Source organism: Ammodytes marinus (assembly GCF_949987685.1).
Source record: "Ammodytes marinus genome assembly, chromosome: 7".
NCBI lineage: Eukaryota > Metazoa > Chordata > Actinopteri > Uranoscopiformes > Ammodytidae > Ammodytes > Ammodytes marinus.
The window spans coordinates 2,650,268-2,670,361 of NC_137211.1; positions in this window are offsets into that span (position 1 = coordinate 2,650,268).

Below are 20,094 nucleotides of genomic sequence, written 5' to 3' on the forward strand. Positions count from 1 at the left end.
GAGTACCATTATTCACAGTGCACCTCCAACACCCTGCATCGTCCCTCAACCCAGCTCAGTGTAACCTGGATGGGGTCCAATAAACTCCATGCAATGTTTTAAATAATTTAATAAGTCTTGTTTTCAGTTCTCTCAACATCTTTTTTTGAATCTTTAAGGATCAAACTCCAGTTCTCTGATGAAGCTATATTAAGATCAGCTTCCCATGTCAATCTAAGGGCTGACAAATCTTCCTCAGAGTTAAGAAGCAGCATGGAATAATATGCTGCTGACCTCATGACCCTTTCCAAAATAGTCTAATGTGCGATGCCAGATGTCGTCACTAGGGGGAGCCACAGAAGCACAGCCAATGGTCTGTATCGGCAGATGCCTCACCTGCAAATAACACCAGTTTGATTTGGTGGGATATCAAATAGTTTTTTTTCAAATGATGTAATTGTTCCCTCATCATAGAGATCACCTAAAACCTTGATTAATTTTTGATAGCACAGTTTGCAAAATAAGGGTTCTTTGTCAATACAAAGTTTAGCATTTAACCAGATTCTTGTATGTAAATGAAGATTGCTAAATTAAATAAATGTTTTTTTCCCTGCTTTTATGATGGGTTTCTATTAGTAGTTAGAGCTGCGTTCAAGAACAACCCGTTAATAAACGTTACACACATAGGCAGTGTTAGTATTATTAGTTTAGTAGCACTTTATTCAAGGAACAAAAAAGTGTTTTTCAAGGACAAGAAGCAAGTAAGGCCCACTTAAGATGGCATCATCCCCCACAGCCTCAAGTCTTTATACTATATCAAGTGATGATGTTATTAAAATAATTAATAACTAATTAAAACATAGTACTTGTGAATATTATATTTCTGCAAAGCCTGTCCTGAAAAATGCCAAAGTATACACACAGCACCTTCAATGCATTCCGTTTAACAAGATCACATTACACATTATGTTAAAAACAAAAAAGTTAAACTTTTCAGCTTCTTGGCAGTTTCACATCAATTCAATAAATCAAACTTTAAATACACTAAAATGGCTAAATGGCTTCAAATCAGAACCAATTTAAAGTATTTGTAACTAATCAGTAACAAAAACATTATGATTTCATTTTAAATAGTGTCAGAAAAACAGATCAAATAGATAGGCCTAATAGAACAATATTGAAATGCCTTTAATCTCTATTCTATATTCTGTATCTATATAATAGTGTTTGATTCGTTAAATCACCTGTCAATCACAGTAAGATGACGTATTAGTTGGCCTAGTTAGCCAGCCAATCAGGAGTTAGACCCGCCTTCTTTTACCGTCTACCCGCGAGAGCTACGGAGAATTGCTCTTTTCGGGACTTTTAAAAAGTCACAGTGGCTGGGTCAAACCTCTCTGTGTAAACGAAGCTAATTTTAAAAGATTCTAATGTTGATTTAGAATACAGGACTAGATATTTTGATGATAAATTAGTGATTTTTGAGACTGTGAAAACGTGTGAAGGACCTGCTAATATTAATAACGTTTATTAGATGAGTTTTTAGCTAGCTAGCTACGTCAGAAAAATATTTTTCCTCCGCTACGAGTCCCGTGGAGCCCGCACTGTGAAGCGATTCCCTCGGTGAGTCTCTATGAAAAATAAGTTGCTAGAATAGTTTAAGTGTAGTTCTACTATTTTAGTTAAAGTGAGAAATGATGTGCTAACTAACCGCAGTTAACAATGCTTTCTAACGGTGTAGCATAGCGCGTGTCGTCACGTCTGTCGTCGTTACACTTGAAAATATGTCAAAGGTGTGTGTGTGTGTGTGTGTGTGTGAGTGAGTGAGTGAGTGAGTTTCTTCGCTGTCTGAAGTTGCCATGTGTGTGTTAAAGTGGCGTTGATGTTGCTAGATGTTTTAATTTTCCCGCGTGGTGATAGTTATGAGCTGTAGGCTTCAAGTTGTGAGTTAAAGGTGGAGTCAGTGATTCTGAAGAATGCTTGTTGTCAAAATCACTCTTTGTTAAAATCAGTGAATACCTCCTTATGCGACCCCTACCTGTCAGTGCTGTGTGCCCTGATAAAAAAAATCTGGTTTTAATATACAGGCTCGGCTCTGTAAACTGGTATGTAAACAAAGGTTATGTAAACAAAGGTGGCCCACCGTAGCTAACAACATTCCCGCTTTAAAGTATAATATGCGACGCCAGTTGTCATGCATAGAGATCACCTTAAACCTTGATTCCTTTTTGACAGCACCGTTTTTAAAAGGTTTATTTGTCAATATAATGTTTAGGATTAAACCAGATTCCTGCATGTAAATGAAGATAGTGGGTTGACCCCCGTGAACCTGTGCGACTGCGTGTTTCTCACTGGTTCTGTGTGTGTGTGTGTGTGTTTGTGTGTGTGTGTGTGTGTGTGTGTGTGTGTGTGTGTGTGTGTGTGTGTGTGTGTGTGTGTGTGTGTGTGTGTGTGTGTGTGTGTGTGAGATTCATATGGAAATATTTTCTTTAGAAAGAGATGGAGCCAGACAGTGAGGAGCCAATCAGAAGAGGAGGGACATGGGAGGGAGGAGCTGATGGAGCTGCAGGTGACTCTCAGTAAGACACACACACACACACACTCACTCGCTCCGCTCCCCCTCTCTCTCTCTCTCTCTCTCTCTCTCTCTCTCTCTCTCTCTCTCTCTCTCTCTCTCTCTCTCTCTCTCTCTCTCTCTCTCTCTCTCTCTCTCTCTCTCTCTCTCTCTCTCTCTCTCTCTCTCTCTCTCTCTCTCTCTCTCTCTCTCTCTCTCTCTCTCTCTCTCTCTCTCTCTCTCTCTCTCTCTCTCTCTCTCTCTCTCTCTCTCTCTCTCACACACACACACACTAAAGGGGGCCAGGAGTTAACCTCAAACTATAAATCATTCTTGAAATAATTATAACTATACCTAAAATACATGTAGAGCTTGATCAATTAGATGAACCTTTATTGACTTCCAGAGGGGAGATACATATAAGAATAGTGTCTTATTTAAAAAAAGGCTCCAAATGTACAATTCATTTGTTACCGTCTCGTGTTTATATATATATTTTCAAATTACATCATATATTTAAAAAATAGGGAAAACAGGGCTGGAAGAGTGAATAAGGCCCTTTTGTGCATTTCCCTGGAAAGGGAACAGGCTCTGCATCCTTCATGGTAATATTTGTGGACGTGCACAACCAACAATTCAAACTGATGCAAGTTACACCTGAATTACGTCATCCACACGCGTGTTAAAAGGAAGTATATTTTGAGTTGAGGATATTAGGTGTACCTATATGCAAAGGAGGACTGTGGACGTGAAAGACACATGATATGGTAGTCTCTATGTAGATTTCTGTGGAAGCAGAAAGTCCCAGTTTTTGCAAATGAGCTCAGCTACAATAAACATGTTGTTTAAAGAAAAAACATGGATATGAAAATATGTCCCGTTGCCAGGCAGCGCGTACATCCCCAAATATCCACTATATAGAGGAGGAGTAACAGGTGATATTCACTTTGACATGTTCGGACCAACGGCGACAGACAGGAGAGAGAGAGAGGCGAGGATACTCTTCAAGGCTTTTGCTCCGTTTGAGATTTCGGTGAATTAAACAAAGTAGATCACTTGATCTATTGAAAGACTATTTCTAAGAATTTTTCACCTACTTCGATTTTCCATCCACTTCACCAAGGTTTCTCCAACAACGCTTCGGTAAGACCCCTTGTTTTCTAACATTTGAACTGTGAAAGCTGCATATCTTTGTACCTAGGGAGGGACTAGCAATGGAGGTATCAGGGCAGGAGTCCTAGGTGGGGATAAGCCTACAAGGGGTGTGCACATGGATACAGATTCCATCCCCGCTGTGTGTGTGTGTGTGTGTGTGTGTGTGTGTGTGTGTGTGTGTGTGTGTGTGTGTGTGTGTGTGTGTGTGTGTGTGTGTGTGTGTGTGTGTGTGTGTGTGTGTGTGTGTGTGTATGTGTGCGCCAGCCAGCACTGCGGACACGCAACACGCACATTTGTGCACCCAGTCACAGCCACGGCAGAGAGATGACAAGATAAAATGAATATTGATGTAACTCGGTCGACGTGAACAAAAGTAATAAAACCTTCAAAAGTAAAAAGCCCAAACGTAATCGATACTCCTGTTAACCTGCTTCAACGTGCAAAAGATAGGCTGTTTATCTACTCTGTCAAGGTAGAAATTAAAAAGATAACGACAGGTAGACAAACGTGTGTGTGTGCGCACAGGCAGGGGCAGAAACGGCAATGAGCTCCCCCCCCCCCCATATGAAAGTGCAGTCGTGTAACCTTTTAGACAATTGTGTAAACTTTCACACCCCTAATACCTTCCTCCCTCCTTTGACTCTCTGTAATAACCTCTGATAACCTTTAGGAGGAGAGGGACTTTTTTTTTTTTTTTTTTAAGATATTTTTTTGGCATTTTTTTTTTAATGCTTTATTGACAGTGCAGAGAGACAGAGGTGAAATGGGGCAAAGAGGGGAGTGACATGCAGAGAACGACCGCGGGTGGGAATTGAACCCGGGTCTGCTGCTGGGTCCGGCCCGGGAGGGGGACGCCTTACCAACTGAGCTAAAGGCGCCCCCTGGAGAGGGACTTTTAACACATACTGACATTACATGAGCTCTGCATCTGGCTCCTGAGCAGTGACTAGATTTAATCTTGTGTTAACTGTACAGAATGACCACCAATAATAATTATATATATTATATTTATAAATGCATTAATGTGTCTATCACCTTTATGCTGCAGCTGGTAAAGTGGAGTTGATTTAAATGTATTTACAAACTGTTGATGGGAATTCATCTCAGATGTTCTTATTTTGATTGGCTTTATGTGTCTATGCTCCATTAGGAACCTCAATTATGTCTTAACCATTAAAAATGATCAGAAAATAAAATGTAAATTTTTTTAGGGCTCATTCTTGACCTGATAGTCTGTTTAGTGCAGTATAATGGCGCTTTTCCACCGCAAATGTAGCTCGACTCGACTCAACTCGACTCGACTCAACTTGGTTTGGTAGTAGCACGGGTCGTTTTCCACCGCAAATAGTACCTGCTGAACGTGGGCGGGGTTGTCGTAAGGGGCTGAAAGCCTACTCCGGAGCAAAGTAGCAAAGCAGAAATTACGAGCAGTTGTTGCACTATTAACTGAACCAACCGCCAAAAACACGGATGAAAAATGTTTAAGAAATACCCCCCTTGTATCTGTTTGCTAAAAGAAGTAGAAGAATATTGCTACGGGCCATTAAAAGGGATGGTTGTTGTCCCGATGTGTGCCACACAGTCAGCTGTAGGGATGCGTCACGTACCTACGTAAACACGGGCATGATAAAGTTGACTGTTTAGTGCTTGTTTCAGGATACGTGTTTTCAAATGCAAGCCGTGTCTCAGCCTGAATATTTTATTGAGGTAATCAGTTCAGTCCGAGGCTTGTAATGTATTCGCTCGCTATCATGTCTGTCCCAGCTGGCTACTAGCCTAGCTGCTAGCTGCCCTACATGTCTCCTCTCGTATGTTAAGTAACTTCCCCAACAACCAACACTGGGTGAGCTTAGCGAATATATGGAAAATAAATTCGGATCTGTGATGCAAATCAAATGAAAGAGAGCCAGAGAAGGCTGCACGCGGCGTAAATACACTCAAAAGTCCCGGAGAGTTGGGGAGAATAAACAACAGAATGAAGCCGGTAGTCTCTGGCCACTGATTGGCCAAACAATAGTCTCTGGCCAATCAGTGGCCGGCCGTCTGCCGACGTCACCTTTTAGCATCGGCTCAGCTCGCTTGGAACCTAGAGCGAGGCGATACCAAAAAAGCAGCCGCTACGTGGTACCAGGTACCATGAAATTGCGGTGGAAAAGCCAAAAATGCGAGTCAAGTCGAGTCGAGCTGATACCATGCGGTGGAAAAGCGCCATAAGCAAACAGTTTTGTCCCATAATCACTTTGCATGAAGTTTGAATGTGCAGTAAAGAGGTTGATGTATATCTCTGCTTCATATCGACGGTCACAGACTAACAGAGGGCAGACGGGGAACAGACTAAGATGGAGAAGGTTCTTCTGAGCATCATCGTGGCTTCAGGTAAGTGTTTTATGCATTTATAAATGATTTGATATAATGTAGAAATATAGAAAGCCACAGAGTATATTAATCTGGAAATTGATGAAGGCGAACAAATGACCAATCTAACCTAAATACACAGAGACCTAAAGCCAAGACTATTATTTGGTCATTTATTATTGCCATTATTGACATTTTATTATTATTGATGTCTGTCTCTACAGGGCTGTGTGCTGTCTCCTCACATGCTGCACGTCAGTTTCATCTTGTTTATAAACGGAATGAATGGAAGAACTGGACTGAAGCGCAGAGTTACTGCAGAGAAAAGTACACAGACCTGGCAACTATAGACAACATGGAGGATATGAACATCCTGAACAACATGACACGTACAGGGGGAAGAGTAAGTTCACTTGTCTCTCTCTCTGACATTTAAAATAATAGTTTTTTTTATGTTTGAGTAAAGTTAAAGTAGATAGACTGTACTTCAGTAACATTTAGACGTACTTGTCCTTTACTTTTTTGTTGATTAAACATGTAATTTAACCCCTGCTGGTTCACAACCCTTTTAGCTTGTGATCTCTTACATTTAAACTGGTTCCATTTAAATCAGTGTCGGAGTTCAAATTATCCAGTTTTATCCGCACACAAAAAACTAAGATAAATCTGGCTGAATCAGTAAGTTCTTTGGATTCACTTCTTCAAACACATTTTTAAAAGACTTCACGTGATGCCGTCTCTTTCTCATCTTTCTCATTGTTTTTGTATCCTAGCACCTTTTAATCTCATTTTGTTTATTGCATTTGCGGCTCTATCTTCCCCTTTTCTTTCTCACCATCACAAGGATGTACAGTCTATTGACTTATTGTTTATGTGTATTTGCTCCTATTTATTATGTCAAATCACTATGTAAGCTATTGTTTTTCAAAGGTCTTTTTTTTTTTGTAGATTTAAGGTATGGCTGTGTCCTTCTGTTTTGATGATTCCTTCTGTCATACTGTTTCCTGTCCTCAATAGGCGTCTGTTTAAGCTTGAGGCTAATGTAACACAATCAAATATTGCTTTCAGTATCCCTGGATAGGGCTGCACCGTACTGACTGGATGTGGTCACTGACAAACAGCAGTTTCTACAAACACGGAGAGATGGAGTTTAGAAACTGGTCGACCGGAGAACCAAACAACGGAGAAAACTGTGGACTGATGGGGGATGATGGACTATGGATCGGCAGATCATGTAGCGAACACTTTAAGGCAGTCTGCTGTGATGTCCAAGGTGAGGATATTAAGTCACACCATATAACACGAGTTCTGTGTCCTGACCACTTCTCTGCTTCTCTTCAACACGTCGGCCTATGACGTATTAATCAGTGAAACATACTTACTTAATATGTGTAACACCTTTCATACAGTTTCTGTACCTCATAGTTTTACAAAATAAAAAAAATATATTATATATAGTTTAAACAAATTGTGTGCTATGGTCCCTCAACATAACAGTGCCTCTCTGTCTATTTTCAGGGTCAAATGTCACATATCACCTCACCAGCAACAGAATGTCATGGACTGAAGCTCAGAGCTTCTGCAGAGAAAACTACACAGACCTGGTCAGTGTGAGAAACAATGCAGAGAACGAGAAGGTGAAAGAGCTGGTACCTCCAGGAACAGGAGTCTGGATCGGCCTTTTCAGAGACTCCTGGAAGTGGTCGGACGGAAGTAATTCCTCATTTAGGTTCTGGGGAGCGGGTCGACCTGATAACATCGCCGGGAGGGATTGTGTGGATGCACACATCGGCGACTCTGGAAAATGGTATAACCACCCCTGTCACTACAGCCGGCCATTCATTTGCTACAATCTAACCGAAGGTAACCCATTTATTCAAATAAGATATCCCAAATCAAAAATGCACTTAAGCAGTCTGGATAGTTTACCTGAAATAGTTTTTCTAAGTATGCGTTGGTTATCAGCTGCAGATGATAGGGTTTGTGCTAAACACTATGCAAAACATGGACGATCAAAATACCACATTTTCACAGCTCATAAGGCTGTATCTACTAGGGGTGTAACGGTACACGTATTTGTACCGTACCGTGACGGTACAGGCACGTATTTGGTGTTACAGAGGTGGACCGCGGTCCGCAAATGTGGCATACATAGCGTTAATATGGCGAATGTAAAGGCTTGTTTTGAGGCGCGGAACTTAAAACTTGAAGTCGGAGTTCCCCCCGGACCGTTTAGCCTGCGGCTCCGCTCGCACGTGCGCAGTTGCCATGGCAGTAGCAGCCAGCTAGTGAGAGCATTGAGAGTAGCACACAGGACGCCCCGCCGCCCCCGAGAGCGCGACTGTGTGGGTTGCTAGTGAAAAGAGAGGGAACTGCATGGCGAACAGGATACCGGAGCTTGAAGACGCCCCCCTGGCATTTAAATCCCAAGTCTGGGAAAACTTCGGATTTCTGGTTCATTTTGAAAATGGTGAAAGAAAAGTGGACAAGTCGAAAGCTGTATGCCGACATTGTTCAAAAGCGATCGGCTATGCAGATGGCAACACATCAAACATGCACACGCATTTAAAAAGGCACCATCCAGGTGTGACCATCACCGTTGCTGCTAGAAAAAAACGAGCCGTGCAAACCCAGCTCCCGACACTATTTCAGCAACCCCTGTCTGGGACTTCAGAACGAGCAAATGCCATAACAAAGTCTATTGGTGTTTTCATTGCTGCTGATCTACGGCCATTCTCCGTTGTTGAAAACCCAGGCTTTAAACATATGATTGAGGTAAGCGTACTCTAATCTTAAATCAATGCTGTAATATACTGCTGCACAATAGGCTACTCGAAACATGAATATTATTGACTGAATTAACTGAATATAATATTTATTGACTAGTATGCGCTGATTTAGCGCATACTAGTGTTTCAGTAGGCCTATATTAATGCTGTTAAATGAGTGCCACATTACGTTTTGTTGTATCTAAATGCAATGAAAATAAAGTATATTTTATTCTTCTCTAAGGTGATTGAGCCCCGGTATGAAGTTCCTTCTCGTCCACACTTCAGCCAGAAAGTCATACCAGCTCTGTATGAAGAAAACAAATCTGCTGTGGTCCACCACCTGTCTAATGCATCTGCTGTAGCACTCACAACTGATGGGTGGACATCCAGAGCTACAGAGAGCTACTTAACGGTGACTGCCCATCACATCACCTCTGAATGGGACATGGTAAGCCATGTTTTACAAACTCGCCCCATTTATGACCAGCACACAAGTGTAAATCTGGCAGCGGCACTTAAGGAGGCGGTGTTGGAGTGGGACTTGGAGAGGCCAGGAACTACGATTCCTGTCACAACAGACAATGCTAAAAATATTGTAAATGCAGTCAGTGAAGCAGGACTGGGCCCCCACATTGGATGTTTTGCACATACAATTAATTTAGCAGCACAGAAAGCAACAGGACTCAGCCAGGTGTCCAGAGTGCTAGGTAGAGTCAGAAAGGTTGTGTCTTTTTTTCATCGTAGCACAACAGCTGCACACATACTGGAGACCAAACAGGAGATGCTTGGTATACCAAAACACACCCTGATCCATGACGTCCCGACCCGCTGGAATTCCAGTTACGATATGCTGGAAAGGTACCTAGAGCAGCAAGCAGCTGTGTACTCAGCGCTGACCGAGAAGGCCCTCAAGAAGAATAAAGACATTAACACGTTGTCTGACCAGGATGTGAGTCTGGTAGAGGAGCTCATTACAGTCCTAAAACCCCTAAAAACTGTCACAACACTGATGAGCACTGAATCCACACCTTCAGTGTCAATGATCCTGCCCCTAAAAACCACTGTGCTCAAGTCTGTGGAGCCCAATGAGGAAGACAGTCCAACTGTGAGAGAAGTCAAGGCTGCCATCAGAGAAAACCTGATGGGAAGGTACTCTACTTCCTGTCATGATTTCCTCCACAAAGCCACAGCCCTTGACCCAAGATTCAAGACCCTCCCTCATGTGGATGATGCCTGTTGTGACACCGTCTACAACAGCCTCATCACAGAGATTGTGACCATGGAAGAACAGGTATTGTGTTCATTTTTTTTTAGCATAAAATGCCTTAAATGCTTAATTTGTAACACTTGCTGTTACTGTCATTAGGCTTAGCCTTACTCATTATTTTTTTTCATTTGTGTAATTTTATTTTGCAGAAAGAAGAGGCCACAGAGACAACAGCAGCCAGTTCATCCTCAGCAAGAGAAGAGCCAGAGGCAGCTCCTCCTGTCAAGAAGTCAGCCATGGCTGAACTGTTTGGCGATCTCTTCAAGCTTCAGGACCAGGAAGTGAGGAAAAGGCCTGCTGTCCAGCAGCTGGTGAGGGAAGAGGTTGCCTTATACAAAGCAGTGGACTGCATTTCACTGGATTCCAATCCACTTTTATGGTGGAAGACCAATGAGCCGAAATATCCTCATGTTGCTGAGTTAGCAAAACGCTACCTTGCGGTACCTGCTACCTCAGTCCCTAGCGAAAGGGTATTTTCTACAGCTGGAGACATTGTAAGTGCCCAAAGAGCTGTGCTTAATGCACACAATGTGGACATGTTGATCTTCCTAAAAAAAAACCTGAAAGTTGAATGAAGTTGTGTAGGCTGCACTTTTTTATTTGCACTTTTATTTGAGCATTATTTTATTTATTTGAGAACCTTGTTGTTTGCAGCAGTATTTAATTTTTTATACTGAAGACATGTACATTAAGTGTACTGTGACTGTAATTTAAGTTAATGCTGCAGTCTCACTTTTATTTAATGATTATTTTTATATTATATATACTTCAGAGCTTAAGAGAGCTGCAGCAATATTTTCTTTATTTATAATGAAAAATACCCTTAAAGTTTACATACCCTTTGTTTACATACCAGCTGAGCTTACAGAGCCTAGGCTAAGCATTAACACTGTATTTTCTTCAGAGCAATTTTAGTTTATGCTGCACGTACACTTTTATTAATGAAGCATTTCATTTATTGCAGAATTGCAGCAGTATTTCTTTTATATTTGTTATACATGTTATTTGTATGTTTCATACTGACAGCTAAAACTGTTAAACTAATGTGTTTAATTGTTTACTAATTAAACTTATGTCATTCTGACAAACAAGCAGTTTTTTCATTATTCCCCCTTAACTATGAACCGTACCGTACTGTACCGTACCGTGACTTCAAAACCGAGGTACGTACCGAACCGTGACTTTTGTGTACCGTTACACCCCTAGTATCTACACCCTCCCCCCACCCCCCCATATAAAAATATGCACAAAAAGTCCCGCTGAATATATTGATTTAAAAAACATAATACATTTTTTCATTGCTGTGTCACGACAGGCAGTCACACTTATTTCTAATTATCAAATGGAATTATAAATATAACAACATTTAAATAGCCATTTTTATTATTTATTCTGGTTATAGTTTTACTGTTTAGTGAATTTCTGCGTGTGGTTTGTCAAAGGAGATTAAAGTTCCCATCAGCTTTTGATGGGACACTTATTATTGTAACACGGAACCAATAATAACTTTTCACTACAACCAGATTATTAAAGAGATGACAGGGTATAATACAAAGGGGGAACACAGCAAGAATAGACATTATTGTAAAAATGTATTCATTTTACATTTTAGATTTATTTTAAAAAAAATATTCAAACGGTAAACTCTAAAGTAATTTAGTAATTTCCTGTAATTTATTACAGGAAATGGGTTTTTGAATCTATATTTTTTTAAATATACTGAGAAGCAGTCTGAATGGTTTTCTTGAAATGTTTTGGGAGAATGCAGTGGTTATCAGCTGCAGATGATAGGGTGTGTGCTGAAAATATGCAAAACATGGACGATCTAAATACCATTTTCTTAGTTACAACAAACATGGCCGTATTTATAACAACATTTTGGCACATTCCCTCCAATATTAAAATATGCACAAAATTTCCCCCAGCATATATTGATAGCTTATAAAAAATAAGGAAAAATAGTTTTCTGTTACAATAGGTAGCGTCAAACTAAATTATCAATACCAAATGTAATCATAAATATAAGTAAATGTAAATTGCAATACACATAATTTTTTTTAATTAGGTACAATGCAGGTGAATGGGGTAAAAGTTTCTAATTTATAGATGTCATCATGGCCATTAAAGATGTTTATATAGGAGATGGTTGTGTAGGAGAAAAACACCGACGCTCACTGACAAGGTAAATTCAAATAAAAACCTACTCTGTACACTTTCAACCTTTTATTTATACTGACAGAAGAGATGTTATCGAAGCAAAATAGCCAAAAATCTTGAATTGACCAGTGTTTGCTGTGTAGCGCCGTAATGTAAAGGAAATGTACAACTGATGCATTTTAGAAATAACTTTTACTACTTTTGTTTTGCTTTTCTAGGCTGCTTGCAAACGGGTGAAGCAGACATATTCTTCCTGATCGATCAATCGGGAAGCATTGGGTCCAATGACTTCAGACACATGAAGATGTTCATCCTTGTGTTCCTAACTACCTTCCGTGTTGGGCCACAGCATGTCCGCGTGGGCGTCGCCAAATACTCAAATTCACCAAAGTTAGAAATAAATGTGACAGACCATTCAGATTCCAAGACATTGGAGAAAGCCGTCAATGATACTGTACAAGACGGGGGTGGGACATACACAGGAAAAGCACTGACATTCATGGGTCCACTCTTTACACAAGCAGAGCAAAGTCGAGGTCACAAAGTCCCACAGTTTCTTGTGGTCATCACTGATGGAAAATCCAGTGATGAGGTCAAGACTCCTGCAGAAACACTCAGAGCACAGGGAATCACTGTCTACGCCATTGGAGTGAGCGGCGCAGTTGAGGCTCAGTTGCTGGAGATTGCCGGCGATCCCGCCAAAAAATTCTCCGTGAAAAATTTTGACGCTTTGAATCCCATCAAAGATGACATCATCAGAGACATCTGTTCTAAAGAGGGTAAGGAATAAATGGTTTGTACTAGAATTTAAAGTGCAGGTCTAACATATTTTTTATTTGGCAGTAAAGGGCAACACACACCACTTGATAGTAGAGAGCATGTGTGGACTAAAACAATAATTCAGGCTGGAAATGTGACTCCATCCCAGGACACCCTTCCAGCAAATAACCAGACATCTGATGTCATGACATTTTCGTGTTCTTTTCTGACAAAAATTCCTGTCCCATCTGAGGAAAATGTCACTGTAGTGTTGGATGCATTGCCTTGTCTGCCACACATGACGCCTCTTCTTTGAAGGGGCCATGTTGCATGTTTTCACGTTATCTGAATAGCTGTAAAGTATGCATCGCAAACTGCGTCATATACCAGAAAACGCTGCAAAAACTCAAGTTGGAAGATTATGTGTGATTAAGGTGGAAACATGTTTTAACCCTTTGAGGCCTGTAATGATAACGTTAACCGGCGCATACATTTGTATTTTTGCTCACTGTGAAGTGATTTATTTGAGTATCTTCAAATGCTTCATATCATTAGAATCTGTACAACCCAATCTAAAAGGTTATCTAAGTCAATAATTCAGAAATATTAATGAACATTTTGAAATTGTGTCATAAATGAGAAAAATATAAATAGCATAAATATATGTTCATCGTATTCTACTAACAAAAAAATATATATATTCATACAAAAGATTTCTGAATGTAGAAACATGAACAAAATATTTCTGAATACTTCATTTGTGATTTGAACAATGTACATGTTTTAGTTTTTGAGATATGATATTTTTTATGAGAGGAGTGCAAAGGCGTTTTGTTAGTTCCAGAGACATATTTTCTTCTGCTCTACTCTCTCCACTACTCTCTTTGGAGTTGCTGTGTGACAGTAATGAAACTCCAGGGACGTTTGCTCACTCTTGTTAACTTCCTTAGCATGTTATTTCTTAGACAGAAGCTCAAATATGTCAGAAAGTGCTCTCCAAAACTCAATAAACCTCTCCACACGATGTCCGCGATGTCGTTCACCCGCTCAACTGAACACTGTTGGTCCGAATGTGTCATTTTTCCCTCGCTCGGGCTCGACCTATGTTTACCGTAACGTTTAGTGTTTTTACCGTAAAGCCTAGTGTGTCATAGCATGTACCATCGGAAAGCTCTCGTTATTTCCTTTCAGAAACCATTCGAATATTTTGAATTGCCCCACCCATTCAGGAGTTACGGTACTTAGAAGCTCATGTGACAAATACGTCACACGCTGGTGAATCTTGTCTGTGATTGGACGGTCGTTCTGCAGAAGTCCAGTGGGCTGCCGTAATGATTAGTATATGGTCGCAAAGCTCTACTTCTCCGCTTTCTGATAGTTTTTGAATTATCTAGATCAGTGTTACTCATTGCGCGGCTCGCGAGCCGCATGCGGCTCGCCAAGCTTCTATTTGCGGCTCGCATGGCAGTAAAAAAATACTGTGATATGATCATGCAGTTTCAGTAATACAGATATTTCATAAAACCATTAAAAACAAGCAGATCTATAACATTAAACCTGTTAAACTAACGTGGCTGCTCTCTTACAAATACTTATTAAAATAATAAGTCAACAGCGGCATTAAAGGTGGAAATACAGACTAGAAAATATATTTAAACTTGCTCAGCCCTACGCAGACTGACAGCGGGGTTGCCAGATTTTCGGTTTTCATGCATTACAAGGGAGAACGTGCTCTTGGATGGATTGGGCTACTGTGGGCAAAAAAAAATATCTCACGGCTAGGGCTGTACGGTATGGCCTAAAATGTATATCACGGTATAATTTGAAGCATAGACGGTAACGGTATTATATCACGGTATTTTCATTTATCTTTAAATGAATGCTTGTGAAGAGGTAAAATACTTGCTATTACTATAGGCCTATACTCTTGTATTTATAGGACATCTATTGCTTATAAAATAAATACAATTTGTATTAACTAGTAGAGCACAGTAACACAACACAGAATAAATTATCCAAATTGTTCAAGATGTTTTTGACTAATCAAAAAACAAGTGAAGTGTTACACTTGCCCCCGGTCTCCCATACAGAGGGATTTAAATAACATCAATTGTGCAATCTGCAATGTTCTGCTCTGTGGATGGGTATGGGAGGGGGTCAATATGTTTTTATATGTAAAGCACTCTATGCTGACTTTTTGTGTATGAAAATGACTCTATATAGGAAGTTTGATTTGACTATGACTCACTGGGGATGCTGCTGATGCTCTGGTGGCTGCCTTTTCTTTTACAATCGGTTTATGGTTCTATCATCTCTTAACTTTCATTTCAGTTTAAACTCCTTGTGTGGTGCTTATTTTTTATAAAAACTGACATGAAATCCACGCGCGCACAGAACAGTTTCCGCGAGTGGACAAGCTTCATCGCGAGGACACATTTCTCACCGGGCTGTGAGTGAGGAGCGCAGCCTGGCCCTCTCTAGGCGCGCGTAAGTGTTGTTCAACACTCGCTTACGTTTGTAGTGTGTCAGACTGGTCGCTCTTTATGTCATGACTGGATGAAGCTTTTCCCCTCGCGGATGCAATTCTTTGTACACCGCGAGGAGCATTTCTCAGCGGGCTGTGAGTGACGAGAATGAGCCCGACCGTCTTGAGGCGCGCGTAAACCAGTGTTCAACACGCTCACGGTCGCAGTATGAAAAACTGATCGCTCTTTATAGGTCACAGTGTTTGTTATTTTCGTATAGTGTTTGAAGATGTGAGTTGTTCAGTGCGGATGACATTATAGCTGTCAGTCAGCGGCCGTGACGTTAGTCAGCCGGAGCGTCTGTTAGGTGAAGTTTCCTTTTCCTTCTCCCTCCCTTCTCCCCTCGCTTGCAAGTTGGCGCAGTAAACTATCATTCCACGGTTGAAACGTGCTTCCCCTGAGTTTGTTTTGCATCACCTGTTTGAGTAAGTGCATGGGGTTTCCCGATCGCTGTATAAGTTATAATTTATGCACGTTATTAAACGGTCGCGATTCGCCGTTCGCAGCAGCTGTTTAATGTCTCATCACGAGCGTATTGCTATAATGTTCTTTTCCCGGGATCTGTATGCTGCTGTGCATGTTAAAGAAGGAAATAAACGGCGGATACATCCTTACTCCTCGTCTCATCGTCTCATGCTTCATATTCTGGGCGGTGTATTGGCTGTGTTTTGGCCGACACTTCTGAAGTAAAACAAGTGATATAGCCGATCAGCACTGTAACATAGCCTACATCCACCAGTTTCCTCTACTACAATTTATTTTTGTGAATGACACGGGATCTAGCAGCATTGTCATGGATGTATTGTGCACGTGCGACGCAGCGGCCGCCTGCATTCATTGTGTGGCAGCGCTCATCACTGCTTTATAACTGCTATACCGGTGACACGGCAGCGTCAAAATCCATATCATAGCGCAACTTCATACCGGTTTACCTTCTGTACCGTTTATACCGTACACCCCTACTCACGGCCAATAAAAATATGTTATGCATACCGTCTATCACAAGCATGCTCACGAATATGGAGTATATTAAATCATTTGCAGAAAATAGATCTCGTTTTATATCGCTAAATTGGACATTTAAATTGGAGGATACTAACAACCTGGCAACCATACGCACAGTACCGCAACAACGCTAGCTTGGATGCGATTTCAACATTTCATGCTGGCTATTTAACTGGTGTTATAAGGACTGAAATTGACTGAACATGTGCTGAAAATTGCTAGATGTCTATTCATAACCAGTTGGGCACCAGGTGGACAGATACAAAGCTCCACAAACGAGGAAAATTAAGTGTTTTGGCTAAACTGCATATTGTATGTTCACTTATATCAGGCAGGGTTCCCAATTTCTGAATTATTCCAAAAAAATAATAGGCTGCTAAACAGCTCACATAGGACACAGTTGAATTAGCCTCTTAATTTTCTTCTCATAGTGCACCAGATTGATGCATTTACCTTTTGAAAGGTAAAAAAAAAAAAAGTATTCCAGGGGGGGTATTATATGAACACACCCACTTTGATTGATAATATGTCATTCATATTTTTTTTTCAAATATTTGAATAAAAAGTAGGATAATCATTTATTCTTCAATAGCTTCCATGTTATGTGACCCAGTGTCTCCATATTATTCCAGATAATAGTAGGCCTACACAGTTCATTTTCCTCCAAAAGTGCACCAGATTGATGCATTCTGGGTTAAAAAGTACCAAATTTTCTTCCGGGGGAGCATGCCCCCGGATCCCCCTAAGGACTGGGTTCCCTCTGTCTCACAAAATTCTGTGGGAAACGCTGGTTCATGAATTACATATTAATTAGCAGGCGTATGACAGGAAATGTTTTTATTTTTTTAAGATTATCTTTGGGCATTTTCAAGCTTTATTAGATAGCACAGAGTTGAAATGGGGAGACAGAGAGAGAAGGGGGATGACCTGCAGTAAAGGTCCACGGGTCAGATTTAAACCCATGACCACTGCAACGAAGGCCGGAGCCAATATGGTACGCGCTCTATCCACTACACCACCAGAGCGCCCCAGGAAAAGGGTTTTTGAATCTATATATTTTTTCCCTGGCAGAGTTGGCCCCCACCACAGCCACCATGACGACAGAGCACGTGACAAGTGAGTAACATTTTAAATTTATTAAAAAACATAAATTCAAACGGTTAACTGTAAAGTAATTTAGAATGACAGGATTTTTGTTTTTGTTTTAAGATAATTTTTGGGCATTTTCAAGCTTTATTAGACAGTACAGAGTTGAAATAGGGAGACAGAGAGAGAGGGGGGATGACCTGCAGTAAAGGTCCTTGGGTCAGATTTAAACCCATGACCACTGCAACGAAGGCCGGAGACAATATGGTACGCACTCTATCCACTACACCACCGGAGCGCCCCAGGAAAAGGGTATTTGAATCTATATTTTTTGTCCCTGGCAGAGTTGGCCCCCACCACAGCCGCCGTGACGACAGAGCAAGTGACAAGTAAGTAACATTTTAAATGTATTTGAAAAAAAAAATTCAAACGGTAAACTGTAAAGTAATTTAGAATCGCAGGAAAGGGGTTTTTGAATCTATATTTTTTGTCCCTGGCAGAGTTGGCCCCCGAAGCCAACGTGATGACAAGGCAAGTGTTCAAATTGCGTCTGAACATAGAAGACAGTCAGGATCTGGATGACGAAGCGATGAAGGAAGCTCTCTTGAAGGAGGTAAACCATGTTTGATTTTATTATTATTTTACGTTAAAACAGAATAACCTAATTACTCTTAAAAGGAAAAATAAAAAAAAAGATTAAGAATAATTGGTTCCAAAAAGAGCATTTCATGTTACAACAGCACAAAACAGTGTGAAGAGGTAGAAAACAGAAACAGGGATAGGAGGTTGTAACTTAAAGATGGAGTCAGCGATTCTTGAGTAAGCTTGTTGTCAAAAAACACCATGTTGCTAGCTATGGTGGGTTAACATGACCTTTGTAAACATATTTACAGAGCCTAGACTGTGTATAAACACTGGACTTCTTCCGGTGAACACACAATGGACAGGTAGTGGATTCTGAGGATATTCATTGATTTTGAAAAAAAGTGATTTTCACAACAAGCGTTCTCCAGAATCACTGACTCCCCCTTTAACAAGAGTGCATTCAGCATTAAGGTTCATCTATGTGAGTGATAATGCTGAGGAGTTTTGTGTCTCAGGTCAAACAGAGGCTGAAGGATCAGGGGCTGGAACACGTCAAAGTGTCCTTCAGGAAGCAGGCGGATGGAAAGTTCTTCACCAAGGAAGAGAAGAAAAAGGATGAGTTTTAAACCCCCTGTAGACCCAAATCCACTAATTCCTTCTAACTATGTAATTTTGGGGAGTTAGTTTTATGATAGTAAAGCATCTGAAAAGAGTAAGGCGTATCCATCAATCCAAATGTAAGATATTGTCGTTTAAATTTGATAAATTTGACAGAGATTCGGTTTATATGAGGGGGCTTATGCTCTGGTTCTTATAATACAAATATTATTTTTAACCAATCACGACAGTTCTCTGTGCAAACATTCTATTAAAACAACAACCATGTTGCCATGGAGACCATTTGATACGGCCACGCCCACATAGTCCTGTCAAATATTCTAGACAGTAAAACTGTTTTTTTAACTAACTTTTATAATATTTATGAACATTTTTTTTCAATCTGATTTTTGTAAAAGCTTATTGACACACCCAACTTTGATATATATATATATTTTTTTTTTTACTATTTTAGACCAGGTTTCCAGAGGCTTTAATGTTGAATCTCTGTGTCTGTTTTAATTCCTCAAAGTCCTCATGTAATGGGTCGGAATAGAGCTGCACCATTCAGGTGATTATATATATGAAATAATTTCTTCTTTAAGATTAAATAGAATAGAAGTTTTAGGGATGCTCCGATCTTGATTTTTGCGCCGATACCGATACACATTTTTAATATTAACCCTTTGCTACTTAAAATGTATTTAACCAAGTAATTGTATTAGCTGGCTCTTCTTAGAAAGGCCTAATACATATTATTGTACTCTTATGATGAATTTACATAACATTGTCACTTAGATTAAGGTTGCCCATTATTAAACACTTATTAAACTCATGAATAGGCCTCCACATATTTTTCAGTATCAGATATATTATACTTCATTATGCAATATAAAACAAATGCTAAGTGACACATTTGTATTTGGTAACCTCTTTTGATTAAAACAAACCTAAAAATGTGTGATTACTGTTACAGTTAAATGGGATGCAGTAACAATAATGCTGCAGACCTAAACAAAAACTATTTTATTGTCTTAATTATTTAAGATGAATAAAAAATAAAAATAAATTATGAATAATTAAAAGATCGGCCTTTGCAAATAGGCTAAAAAGCTGATCAGTCTTTTGAAGAGAAAATTGGCCGATTTAAACTGGTGGCCGATCGATCAGAGCATCCCTATTTTTAATATAAGATTGTGTCCATATACTGTTTTGTTGTCTAGCTGTAGTGTGTCAGACTATATTCAACTTCTGAGTTATATAGAAAATTATTATATGTTTTATTCTTAAGCTGTCATG